Consider the following 13,817-nt stretch of genomic DNA (forward strand, 5'->3'; position numbering starts at 1 on the left):
TGTAAGCTCTGACTGCTTGCCTAAAGAATGAATGAATTGTTCTTTCGCAATGAGAAAAGGCTTTGTCAAAGAATGTTTGATAATCTCTTTGAGAGGTAATAAATACCTGCAATTGTTACACTTAGATATTACTTAATTAATTTGCACTCATCATTAAAATGTATATTCGAGGTTGGGTCTGCTAAGCCTTTGTGAAAATGTCTTAGTACCTTTGTGAACGGGGGCCATCACTAGGAGCCTTTCATAGGAGAAAGGGCTTCAAAGTCAATAAGTCCATATGCTACTATCATGTAGACTCAAACTTTTGTGTGTAAATTTTAGGCTACCTACTGTAGCTGGTTGTGCATACACCATCCAGGTTAGCCAAAGCTCCTTCTGTGAATGTGTGTGCTTGAAACCATGGAGAGAGGAAGGATACACTCTCAAAGAGGGAAAATAGTACGGGTGGGAAAATCCAACTTAGCCAATCAACTCCCTCTTTAAGAAGTCTTGGGCAGAGAATTTCCACCATGGTTGGGTAGGATCTACAGATATAGGAATATTCCCTGCTCAAGTCTTATAGGGAGGGGACAACTGCCTACCAATATGTTTTGGGGCAGAGTTCCTCCCACTGACACCAAACTATGGGGCATGTTTTTTTTTCCACTGACTTCGGGAGCTTTTCTACTCCCACTGGCTGCAATTCCGCCTTCATAAAGTCTGAAAAAAAGAAAATTGGCCCTTTGTTTAGAAAGTTTGTAGACCTCTGCTCTAGAGTATTGCTTTGTGTGGCTGCTACATAAAACGTTATGTAGAGAGGTGAGGGTGAGGGGAGGAGGAGATAGGCCAGCATAGACTGTAATTACACACTCCCAGTAGAGGAGAGGGCAATGACGTGCATGTGGGCCAATCCTGACAGTCAACCAATGATGAAATACAACAATTGTCCACACTGATCCAAAAAAAAAAGAGAATTATATAGATAAACCCTAAAATATCATGACCCTCTAGTCCTAAATAAAAAACATATGCGTTGTTGATATGGGAGGATCTAAAATATCACTGTTCATCGGAAGCATCGGTTACATAAACTTCAATCAATTATCACCCATTTATAAAGATCCCTTTGATAGTTCTCTGGGCTACTTTATACTGTATATTCTTTCTGCCAAGAGGATCCTGTGATGTGATCTTACCATCAGTGGAGAATAGTCTGTCTTGAGGAGATTCTGGGCTGTAGAAATGATTATAAAGCAATGTTAACCTCTACAGTAATGAGGTTCATCATTTGATGAGTGTGCATTTTTTTTGTTTGTTCCAAAAACATTTTTATTGAAAAAAGAAGGATTCAAAACAGTACATTTCTCAGAATACATTGCAAAGAAAACATGATCAAGAATCCAGCATCAATATGTTATACAGGGTAACAATCTCATATTGCAAATCCCAAAGGAAATATCTGTCTTGCATGGCATTGTATGAGTGCGGCAGGGGAAACCATGTACTACTGCATGTGTAAGCAAACCTGCACAACCCTTATGACAAGTTGAAGCATATGGCTTCTGTAAAGCGCAATTAGCATTTCGTGTAATACTGTAAATGTAACTTGTATGAGTTTCCGTATGACAAAGAGGATTCAGTTACCGTGGAGTGAGAGGTAAGTAGTAAACAATGAGATAATGTTGAGAAAGTGGAGGCAGACAAGAAAAAGTAGGCAGAGGGTCAGGGGTGGATGAGGGGGTGGGGGTGGGGGTGGGGGGGAGGGGAAAGTAGAGTAGGGAAAAAGGAGAAAGAAAAAGGAAAAAAAATGTGTGCATTTTATTTGGTGACGGGATCTGCACAAATGGATGATAACTGATAATGATATCAGTAGTCTTACTCTTGGCTCTTTGGTCAATGATGAAATGCGTAAAGCGGAGTTACACACAGTGACATCATTATGTACTGAAAGGGGTACACACTCTGGAGAGATCTGTAGTGAGTATAGCCCTGTACCCTTATGCTGTCATATCCTCAGTGCTGGGTGAAGCACAAATGTTTTTATGCATTTTGCATTATGCTAATCATAATAAACAGTGTTATCCTATGATCTGCTTCTGTTTCTACCTGGTTTTTATTGTACATGGGATGATGTGCCCCAGAGCCTGTGACCAGAGGTACTTAAAGAAGGTCAAATCTAAGCATTTTTTGACCAACTTTAGCTACCTGGCAAAATTAATCTGGTAAGTGTGTTTTTGTTTCTATAAATTACCTGGAGAAGCATTGCACTTGAAAGAAGACTGAAATTCATGTCTTTATAGACACTTGGGCATGCTATTGAACTCATTTATCATGTTGCATGTTTGCACTAAAGTGTTATTCATTCATTTACTCATTAGCACTGTTTTTGCAGAATATTTTTTCTGAATTAAAGGTTATTCAATGATGTGTAAGGATGGCGTTGGCAAGGGAATTGAGTCTTCCTGAAGGATTAAAAGTTTGCTAGCAAGTTCTTAAGCACAGACAATAAAACAAATGTTTATTTCAAACAAAATGTTGCAAATAGATATTTAAAACACTATTTTGTGTGCCTTTTCATGCCCTTGATTTAAGATGGTGATAGGATCTCTTTAAGAAGAAAGATTCAAGTGGTCCACTGCACAGTCCCTTCATGGTTAAAAGTAACTAATAAACGCAAAGGTTAATTTTGAAGAAAGCACAAACATACACTTTACCTTTACTGCACCAGCAGGCACACAGTAAGTATTTATTTCAGTGTAAATCAGTGTAACCTCTAAGCTCTATGACCAAGCCCCAGGAAAGGGTCAAAAAGCATCAGAGAGGACAATCTTTGGCAGTCGCCAAAGGGCGACTGTTTTTTGCTTGTTAACGGTCTGGGTACAGTGTAGTCTTTAGTGGATTGCACCTGAGGCACTGTTGCAAGCTGTGAAGAGGTGGCAACCCATTGACATGTATATAGTCAGCTAGTTTTCCAGATCTGATTGACCACTTACCAGGACAAGACCTTGTTACTTTATTACATATTAATTGATGATTGCTGATGCAACGAACAGACTAGTATTTGAGCTTTCTGAATGATGGCAAAAGAACTACAGGGCTCTGAATGTAACAGAATTCTTTTAAACTAAATTGTATCTGAGCACCTCAAACTAAAAATGCTATTTAATTCATTTTGAATATTCAAAGCAACCTCGCACATCTATCTTTGTCTCCATGCGTTATTTTGCTTATAAATTACTTTGAAAAACACCCCCTAGCATTTCTAGTCATGTCCATCTTGAGTAAGGGCAGACAATTCAGGTAGCATTTACTTCCTGGAATCCATCTGCCCTTAGCAGAGAAATGCAGCAGGAGGGTGTGCTTAGCTGAGAAAACCCTCCTCCAGATGAGTCCATGAGGACTCTTGGGATGTATGACATAATTTTAGTCTAGGGCAGAAACCAGGAAGCAACTGAAAAAAAATTGTAAAAAAAAAGTTTCAAACAAGAAAAAATGGTACCTATATTATACCCTCCTATTTATTTACTACGACTAACAACGTAAGGAGTAAAAATAGTTCATTTTGACTGAGAGTGTAGGGTTAACTTTTTAAAGTTTGAACAGCATAGATTCAGGCACATGGGTTATACATAAAACAAATCATTAATCAGGCATACATGTGACCCTATTCTACTGTTGTATTAAAATATTAATATATGCTGATAAAACTGTCTTTCTATGGAACATATGGGCCATTAGTGTAAATAGTGTATGTTATTCCTCTAAACTACGATTTTTTGTTGCTCTGAAGTATCATAATTTGTAATAAAACATCAATCTTGCGTCGTAAAAAAATAACTGTTAAATTTGCACTTTATGTTGTGGAACAAGATGTAAAATTTACTATGACATAAAACACCACATGTCAGGAAAAGATAATTAGCTTCAGCAACATAATTCTTAAGGCACACTCTCTGTAGGTTTTATATGTAATTAAATGTCTTTAGGGAAAAAAACTGCAGATTATTAGTCCTTTAGAAATTATAGTATTTAGAATTCTGCTTTACTGAGAACTGGGAGGACAGGTGAAGATGGGTGTAGTATGACCTTTACATCTGCTCAGCTGATCAAAAGTTCACTTTCAGAGGGTGCTGGAGGGCTATAGAAGTCTACAGGGAAGTCTATTCTGCCAAAAGTATGGGCGTACAGCTCATCAACAGCTAGACATGGCTTAGAATTAGGCAGTTTGGGCTCTAATTCTAGCAATATATAAGTAGGCGGGTATGTTGGAGCTAATTTTACTCTTTTATATACTGTAGTGCAGAAAAAATTCACATCATTTAAGTGAGTACCTTTCACATCTTGAACGAGCCTACAGTCTAATGCCCCCACCATAGTCAAAAACTGTAGTTTAAATTTTGAGTGAAGTCTAATTGACCTTGAAGTATCCTTCCATGACATGGTATATTACCATTAATGCTCTGCACAATGCTACAGACTAAAAAGTGTGCTTGAAGATATTTGGCTTTCTCACTAGTGGTGTCAATCCCCACATATTGTTTGCTTGACCAACTAGTCACCGTGTTAGTTTTAAAACATTCTAACCTTAAACCCCTTAAACTTCTCTCCTGTAGACTGCATACTGGGAGGGTTCCTATTCAGTTGCCCAGGTTCCTGTATGGGTAACATGGACACGTTTTTTGGCTGCCCTCTTAGGATCCACAGACTGCACAGCAAAATGGCATGAAGAGAAGAGGACCAATTGTTGATGGGTACAGACTGTAGCACTCAATGAATGGTCTTCACTGTCAGAAAAGGCCTTAAGTGTGTGAAAATGGGGTTTTAAAGCTTTATTAAAAAAGAGAAATTGGTGAAGGGGCGGGATCGAAGGAATAGTGAAGGGAGAGAAGTTTCATTTTGCCCAGAGATGAGATTTCAGCAACGCTGTATAAAGACAATAAAAAGAAAAGCGCCAAAAAAATTCAAAATCAGCTGCAAACCTTAACCCAAATCTGGTATAAGCATAACAAATATAAATAAAGGAATGTGCTAGTAATAAAGCATCAAATAATCTGAAACAATATGCAAATTAATAAATGCAAATTAATAAGTGCAAAAATAATAATGTCCACAATTTTTGTACAAAGTCCAACCACCAAAAAGTGACAATCAGTACTAAAATCTTTTGTAAGCAATTGACACCGTGTACATTCTGCTCCATGAGGACGTCGAATGATGAAATGCGTAGGGCGGGGCTTAATGGATGTGACGTCAGGACGTTCCTCGGGACTGTCGGCTGGGCTACGGCGGTGAGCAAGGCTCGTCCTTGTTGTGCAGAGGCTGTTATTGCTGGTGTCAGCTCAGACACCTTTCTTGTGAGTGTACATCAATATATAATAAAGTTCATGTTTTAAAAGGTATTACACCATTATATTTCTTCTTGATTCTCTGAGTATTGCCGCTATTTATGGAGAGAGAGAGAGAGGATGACTAATATGACATCAGAGTTTTTTCCATCCATGCTGATTGGCTGTTTGCAGTACATTGCTCCCAAACCTTGGAATCTCAACAGATCATTGCTCCCAGAGCAATGATCCCAGAGCAATCGCGATTATGCTGATTTATAATTTAATCAGCATATAGCTCTGGTGAGTTTATTTAATTCATTCGGTGGTGGATTTTCTTCACGGTGTCAATTGCTTACACAAGATTTCAGTATTGATTGTCACTTTTTGGTGGTTGGACTTTATACAAAAATTGTGGACATTATTATCATTTTATCACTTATTAATTTGCATATATTAATTTGCATATTGTTTGAGATTATTTGATGCTTTATTGCTAGCGCATTCCTTTATTTATATTTTTAACGCTGTATAAAGGAGAGCAATTTAGCTAAAAGTAAACTGAAAACCGTGCTGTCCTTCTGGTTCTGCTTCTGAACACTTCCATATTTACATTGTATCTATATCTTATTTGCAGGAAACCTTGCATCCAACTGATGTAATAGTAAGTATGCCTCCTGCTGAAGCTGGGTATTTGAAAAAAAAATAAAACAACAGAAACAGTGATCACAACTTGTGGACAGATGATCAATCATCCTCCTGCTACTTAATAACAGTGTTATAATGCTATAAACCAAAAAATACGTAAAAGGAAACAAAATTGTGAAATAAAAAAGCATCAGCACATACAAGGTACAGGGTATACCAAATATATGTGAACAATCTACAACATATGCCAGACTAATATAGTGATTAAACTACAACAAATTGTGGAGAGAGGACCAATCATCCTCCTGATACTGACAAACAGTGTTATAATGTCAGTATTAATTTTGTGAATAACTTCAACAAATCCATACGTATGTGCTATAAATTTCATCTAAGACCCAATCAAAGTAATGCTGCTTCAATCTTTGCCAATAGCAGCTACCTTTCTTAGAATCCCTATATGTTTTTTTCACACTTGGCCAGCCTTCTTCTGAATCATTGTCTCAGGCTTTGACGGAAAAACAAATAAATTGAGGAAATATTATTATTATACAGTATTTATATAGCGCCAAAGGGTTTGCTCAGAAATATTCCCTATGTCTTTACTATGAGGTCCAATAACCAAGATATCAAGCAGAATTAGAAATTATAGGGTTCAATGTGGACAAACTGGGGGTTTGAATAAAAAAAAAATCCTACCAACAGTGGGTCATCAGCTCAAGCCAACAGGGAAGGTTTGAGTTGGGTTTCAGCTCATATCAGCTCAGTTAACAGAATGTCAGGACTGGGAAGCAGAAGAAACACTGAAGACACCTGGAAGACTACAAGCTATGCTCGTTCAAGGGCAAGCTGACAAAAAGCAATAAAAAAGTAAATGTAGAGAAGGCAGTTACAAGGTTGACAACAAGCACCATCAGATGTATGGATTCATAAATGTGGCCACATTGATGACCCTCCATAGACCCTCCATAGAGCATAAATCGATCATGTGGTCATGAAAGGACCATGAGGCAATGCCATGCACTGTATGATAAGGCAGTCTGGACCAGGATTTGGAGAAAGACCCACTAATAGCATAGGTGTGCTGAGTCAGTGTACCACCCTCCTGAAGGGGTCAGTGATTGTAAGGGAGAAAGAAGCTGAAAGACAGGGTCTCAGCCTGGGGTCAGATGTGCCCGAAACCAGAGGCCCGAGTCTGAGAGAAAGTCTGTGAGAGATGGAATGGCTGGGAGCTGTAAAGGAAAGATACAGAGCTGAAAGAGGTACAGTGTTTGTTTACTAGCACTGGGGAAGGGTGCTGGATGGTCTGGAAGACCAAGGCATGAGGCCTGAGCCACAAGGCTGATATACAGTAGAGAGCCAGGAGGCTTGAATATCATTTTGTTGTATTGATGGTGAGAACTCCCTGTGTGGGAAGATCTTTTTGTGAACTTTTTTCTTTCCATTAAATAAAAGTGAGCAGGAAAAGCCCTGAAATGTACTTCTGGCATGGACTATACTCACTGTATAAACACATCTACCACGAGAGCTAACCGCTCCATGTCACAGTTTCCCACTTTTTTTTTCTATTTCCTGTCTGTAGCCTTGGTTAGTAATAGAGATGATATTCAGGTTTGCAGCAAACCCCCTGGAAAAAAGGGCTCATAGGGTCCTTCGGTTCACCGCCATATGCAAAAAGAGCTAATAATACCAAGGACCTATTCAACCCAGCCTCCTCACTATACAAGGGTGGTCTAACAGCAGTGTATCAGAGCTGTTAGGGTGGGCTGACAATTCTGTGTAAGGAGAGATACTTTATATCATTTTTTTTAAAGTTGGCATTGGTGGATGTCCTCCAAGTCTGTACCAGATTTCCTATTTCTTTTATTTGACAATAGGTTGCTTATTAGCCCTACATCTGGCCAGAATTGACTTACAAGATTCATTAATGTATTCCCCCATCTCGCTTAAGATGGAATTCAGTGGGCTTTGTGAACTTTGAGCAAGATTTGTAAAAATGTTTGTGAGCTAAACCCAGGCAGATTCACTAGTTAGAAATGAACGGAGTGATTTTAGAGAAAATGGTGCTGCAAAATAATTGATTTCACTGTTTGTGAATTGTCATTTTTACAGAAACTCTCAATCCTTAACCCTTGGGAGGTACTGAAAGCAAATTGCACCCCTGAAAGACATCCTCCCAGTGCTCCGGTAAAATAAATTGGAAACTAATAGGTAACGGGCTTGGCAATCTATTTTAGTATTTTCCATAGATCAGAAAAATGTTCATCAAACACCAACATTTCTTGTGGCTCTATATCAATGCAGAGATAATGCTCTGAATGAAACTCATGAGACAGAAGAGAGCACACAGACCTAGCACTATATAAAAATGAATCTTCTGAAAAAAAAGACTCTATTCTTAGTCTACTAGCCTGCAGTGACTGGTCTAGAATCTTCATTTTCTTTGAAGTGGCAGCAGCAATGTCAGCCTGCCGAGTGTGCTCCTCCCGTTGGCAGTCAGGCTGCCTATCTGAACCTGGTAGCATGCAACTGAAGGTGCTATTGCTGGAAGGATCTCCAGATAGGACATTTTGCAACCGAGTCACAAAAAATTATTTGCTTAAAGGTGCTGTAAACAATCAAATGTTTTTGTTGTTTTAACTAGGTATTGGTGTATTTATAGTCCCTGTGTCATTTGTTTGCTTTACCTTGTAATGCTGAGCTCATATTTTGTGGCTGCAGTTTGCAGTTTCATGGCTGATCGATTCTCCTATGTCCATGTATTCATTCACCTAGCTTGTCTTTATTTACTAAAGGGAAAGACTATTTCATGTTCTGGGTCAAATCCATGCCTTGCCATTTCTCTGTGTTGCATCACAAATGTGAAAGAGCTACTGTGATGAAACACATTTCTATCCTTCATTGTTCTTGTGTCTGTTTCAGATCTAATTACTTTGCAGTTTTCACCCGCATAACACAAGGCTGAAAGAGTAAGGGGTTGTGGGATACAGGGGCGGACTGACCATTTGGAAACTCGGGCACTGCCCGAGGGCCCGGGGTTAGTAGGGGGCCCCATGAGATGCCCTGGTACCTTTTTCATAGGCTTTTTTGAGTTTGGGCAAGGACACAGGGGCCTCATTATCCCCTATTGCTCGGGGGGCCCCATGAGTTGTCAGTCCGCCCCTGGTGGGATATATAGTTTCTTTACAGGACGTGTCAGTTCTTAGACTATAGAGGTCATACATTAACCTGTGCAGTGCTGTGGTGAATGCATCATGTTTGAACACAAATATAAATTTCTGACACAGGAAAGAGAATATTTACTCTATTACAGACTGTGCTCACAGGTCAACAAATAACACCATGAAACTACAAGATCAATGCACACCATATGCAGGTTAAAAATTGAAAATAATTTTTGGGTTTCCATACACTACACAAACAAAAGCGAAGATTTATAACTAACACAATTATTTATTAATTGACTATATTTGCAGCAAGAACATCACCATTTAGTACAATGACTTTATTAAACGGTTAAAATGTAATAAGGGTATTTACTAAATGAAAGCGTTTTTACTAAATATCTTTCAAAAAGCTAATAGCAGTCGCTAATTTAGATTAAACCTATATTTTATTATTTCCATTTCCCGAGTGAGAAAATCAAATATTCTTTCATGTGAAAGTAGTCCTAATTGATGTATAATTATAATATTTTTCCGCCGCAGATTGGATAAATTGGCTTTTATTAGTCCTAATAGAGAATAACATATTATTAAATTGTTTTAAGAGTGGAAACTGCTGTTTTATGAGTAATATAATTTATACCTTTTCTTGGTCGCATGTGTATATGCATTGGAAATGAGTAAAACAGTGGTACAAAGGAGGCTTGTACACATTTTTTAAAGTGATTGTAAAGTAAATTTTTTCTAAAATATTACATATGTTATATTTACCTGCTCTGTGCAATGGTATTGCACAGAGCTGTAGCAGGTCTCCTGCCAGTGTTGCCAGATCCTCCTCTTCTACACTCCTAAGTCCGGCTCCTAAGCCAGGCTCTGTGTATCCATAGACACACACAGTGTGGCTTGGCCCTGCTCTCCCTACTCCCTCCTCATAGGATTTGACTGACAACAGTGGGAGCCATTTTGATCTGTCCTGTGAGAAGAGGATGAGAGAGCAGCACTTCTTCAGATGGACACAGCACTGAATCGAGAGAGGGTTCAGGTAAGTATTGGGGGGGCGGGCAGGTAACGGGACTTACTTGCTTTAATGCAGGGAATGCAAGGAAGTGTGTTACTGGCAGGATCAGCAGGTAAAGAAAACTGAAAAGAAAAACCAAATGTAGCCACCACATGTAATGACTGGTTAGCTGTAATTAATTATTAATGTTTTGTTGTTAGGTCATTGTTGTTGTATGGTAAACTTTAGAAAGTATTTTGTGTGTACAAGAACTGTGGCATAAATATATTGTATACAGTATATATATATATATATATATATATATATATATATATATATAAAGATAGTTGCATAGTTACATATTTAGTCTGGCTCACAAAAGGCAAAAGTCCATCCAATTAAAAAAAAAAAGTAAAAGTTGCAATTTTATACCCACAGTTGATCCAGAGGAAGGCAAAAAACCCAACAAAGCAGGATACAATTTGCTCCTGCAGGGGAAAAAAACTCCTTCCCGATACCTCAAGAGCCAATTGGATATTCCCTGGATCAACTTTACCTATAAATGTTAGTATCCAGTTATAATATGTGTATCCAAGAAAGAATCCAGGACTTTTTTAAAGCAATCCACGGAGCTGGACAGAACCAACTCTTGAGGGAGCCTGTTCCACATTTTCACAGCTCTTACTGTGAAAAAACCTTTCCGTGTTTGGAGATTAAATCTCTTTTCCTCCAGAGATAAAAAGTGCCCCCTTGTCCTCTGTGATGACCTCAGGGTGAATAATTTACACCGTGTTCACTATATGAACCACTGATGTATTTGTACATGGTGATCATATCCCCCCTTAATCTCCTCTTCTCAAGAGAGAATAAATTCAGTTCCTCTAATCTTTCCTCATAGCTGAGCTCCTCCATGCTCTTATCAGTTTGGTTGCCCTTCTCTGTACTTTATCCAGTTCCCCAATGTTCTTTTTGTGATTTGGTGCCCAAAACTGAACTGCATATTCCAGATGAGGTATTACTAATGATTTGTACCGGGGTAATATGATATCTCACTCTCTGGAGTCTATACCTCTTTTAAAACATGAGAGGATTTTGCTCGCTTTAGAAACTGCAGCTTGGCATTGCATGCCATTATTAAGCTTGTGATTTACCAGAACTCCCAGATCCTTCTCCACCATTGATTCCCCCAGTTGTACACCCCCTAGTATGTATGATGCATACGTATTCTTAGCCCCCAAGTGCATCACCTTACATTTATCAACATTAAACCTCATTTGCCACATAGTTGCCCAATTAAACAGTGCATTGAGGTCGGCTTGTAAATTGGAGACATCCTGTAAGGACGTTATTCCACTGCACAGCTTGGTGTCATCTGCAAAGACTGAAATGGTATTTTTAATCCCAGACCCTATATTGTTTATAAATATATTAAAAAGTAAGGGTCCCAACTAGAGATGAGCGAATCGAACTTGGCGAAGTGGAATTCGTTTCGAATATTAGGAAAAATTCGATTCGCATCGAATCCGAATTTTAGCAAACTTCGGATGCACGAATCGAATTTTCCCCGATCAGCCGGCAAAAGTGTCACTGCAGAGAGCTCCGCTATTTCTGACAGTTCTCTGACAGTTCTGACAGTTCATTTACAGCGGTTGAAACATTGTATCTATTTGTTTCCATTTAGGATACAGATGTTTTTATTCGGAAATAAATAGATACAATGTTTCAACCGCTGTAAATGAACTGTCAGAACTGTCAGAGAACTGTCAGAAATAGCGGAGCTCTCTGCAGATACACTTTTTGCTGTACTGGAATTCTTCTTCTTTTCATTCTTCTTCTTCTTTTCATTCTTCTTCTTCTTCTTCTTTTCATTCTTCTTTTCATTCTTCTTCTTCTTTTCATTCTTCTTCTTCTTATTTTCATTCTTCTTTTCATTCTTCTTCTTCTTCTTTTCATTCTTCTTCTTCTTCTTTTCATTCTTCTTCTTCTTCTTCTTTTCATTCTTCTTCTTCTTCTTCTTTTCATTCTTCTTCTTTTCATTCTTCTTTTCATTCTTCTTCTTCTTCTTTTCATTCTTCTTCTTCTTCTTCTTTTCATTCTTCTTCTTTTCATTCTTCTTTTCATTCTTCTTCTTCTTTTCATTCTTCTTCTTCTTTTCATTCTTCTTTTCATTCTTCTTCTTCTTTTCATTCTTCTTCTTTTCATTCTTCTTCTTCTTCTTTTCATTCTTCTTTTCATTCTTCTTCTTCTTCTTTTCATTCTTCTTCTTTTCATTCTTCTTCTTCTTCTTTTCATTCTTCTTTTCATTCTTCTTTTCATTCTTCTTCTCATTCTTCTTTTCATTCTTCTTCTTCTTCTTTTCATTCTTCTTCTTCTTCTTTTCATTCTTCTTTTCATTCTTCTTCTTTTCATTCTTCTTCTTCTTCTTTTCATTCTTCTTCTTCTTTTCATTCTTCTTCTTCTTCTTTTCATTCTTCTTTTCATTCTTCTTCTTCTTCTTTTCATTCTTCTTCTTCTTCTTCTTCTTCTTCTTCTTTTCATTCTTCTTTTCATTCTTCTTCTTCTTTTCATTCTTCTTTTCATTCTTCTTCTTCTTCTTTTCATTCTTCTTCTTCTTCTTTTCATTCTTCTTTTCATTCTTCTTCTTCTTCTTCTTTTCATTCTTCTTTTCATTCTTCTCATTCTTCTTTTCATTCTTCTTTTCATTCTTTTTCTCATTCTTCTTTTCATTCTTCTTCTTCTTCTTTTCATTCTTCTTCTTCTTTTCATTCTTCTTCTTCTTCTTTTCATTCTTCTTCTTCTTTTCATTCTTCTTTTCATTCTTCTTCTTCTTCTTTTCATTCTTCTTCTTTTCATTCTTCTTTGCATTCTTCTTCTTTTCATTCTTCTTTTCATTCTTCTTCTTCTTCTTTTCATCTTCTTCTTCTTTTCATTCTTCTTTTCATTCTTCTTCTTCTTTTCATTCTTCTTCTTTTCATTCTTCTTTTCATTCTTCTTCTTTTCATTCTTCTTCTTCTTCTTTTCATTCTTCTTTTCATTCTTCTTCTTCTTCTTCTTTTCATTCTTCTTTTCATTCTTCTCATTCTTCTTTTCATTCTTCTTTTCATTCTTCTTCTCATTCTTCTTTTAATTCTTCTTCTTCTTCTTTTCATTCTTCTTCTTCTTCTTTTCATTCTTCTTCTTCTTCTTTTCATTCTTCTTTTCATTCTTCTTCTTCTTTTCATTCTTCTTCTTCTTCTTTTCATTCTTCTTTTCATTCTTCTTCTTCTTTTCATTCTTCTTCTTCTTCTTTTCATTCTTCTTCTTCTTCTTTTCATTCTTCTTCTTCTTCTTTTCATTCTTCTTCTTCTTCTTTTCATTCTTTTCATTCTTCTTCTTCTTCTTTTCATTCTTCTTCTTTTCATTCTTCTTTTCATTCTTCTTCTTCTTCTTTTCATTCTTCTTCTTCTTCTTTTCATTCTTCTTTTCATTCTTCTTCTTCTTTTCATTCTTCTTCCTCTTCTTTTCATTCTTCTTCTTCTTTTCATTCTTCTTCTTCTTCTTTTCATTCTTCTTCTTCTTTTCATTCTTCTTCTTCTTCTTTTCATTCTTCTTTTCATTCTTCTTCTTCTTCTTTTCATTCTTCTTCTTCTTCTTTTCATTCTTCTTCTTCTCATTCTTCTTTTCATTCTTCTTCTTTTCATCCTTCTTCTTCTTTTCATTCTTCTT

Source organism: Staurois parvus, unplaced genomic scaffold (assembly GCF_062004578.1).
Source record: "Staurois parvus isolate SC_StPar_1 unplaced genomic scaffold, SC_StPar_1.0 ptg000564l, whole genome shotgun sequence".
NCBI classification, from domain to species: Eukaryota; Metazoa; Chordata; class Amphibia; order Anura; family Ranidae; genus Staurois; species Staurois parvus.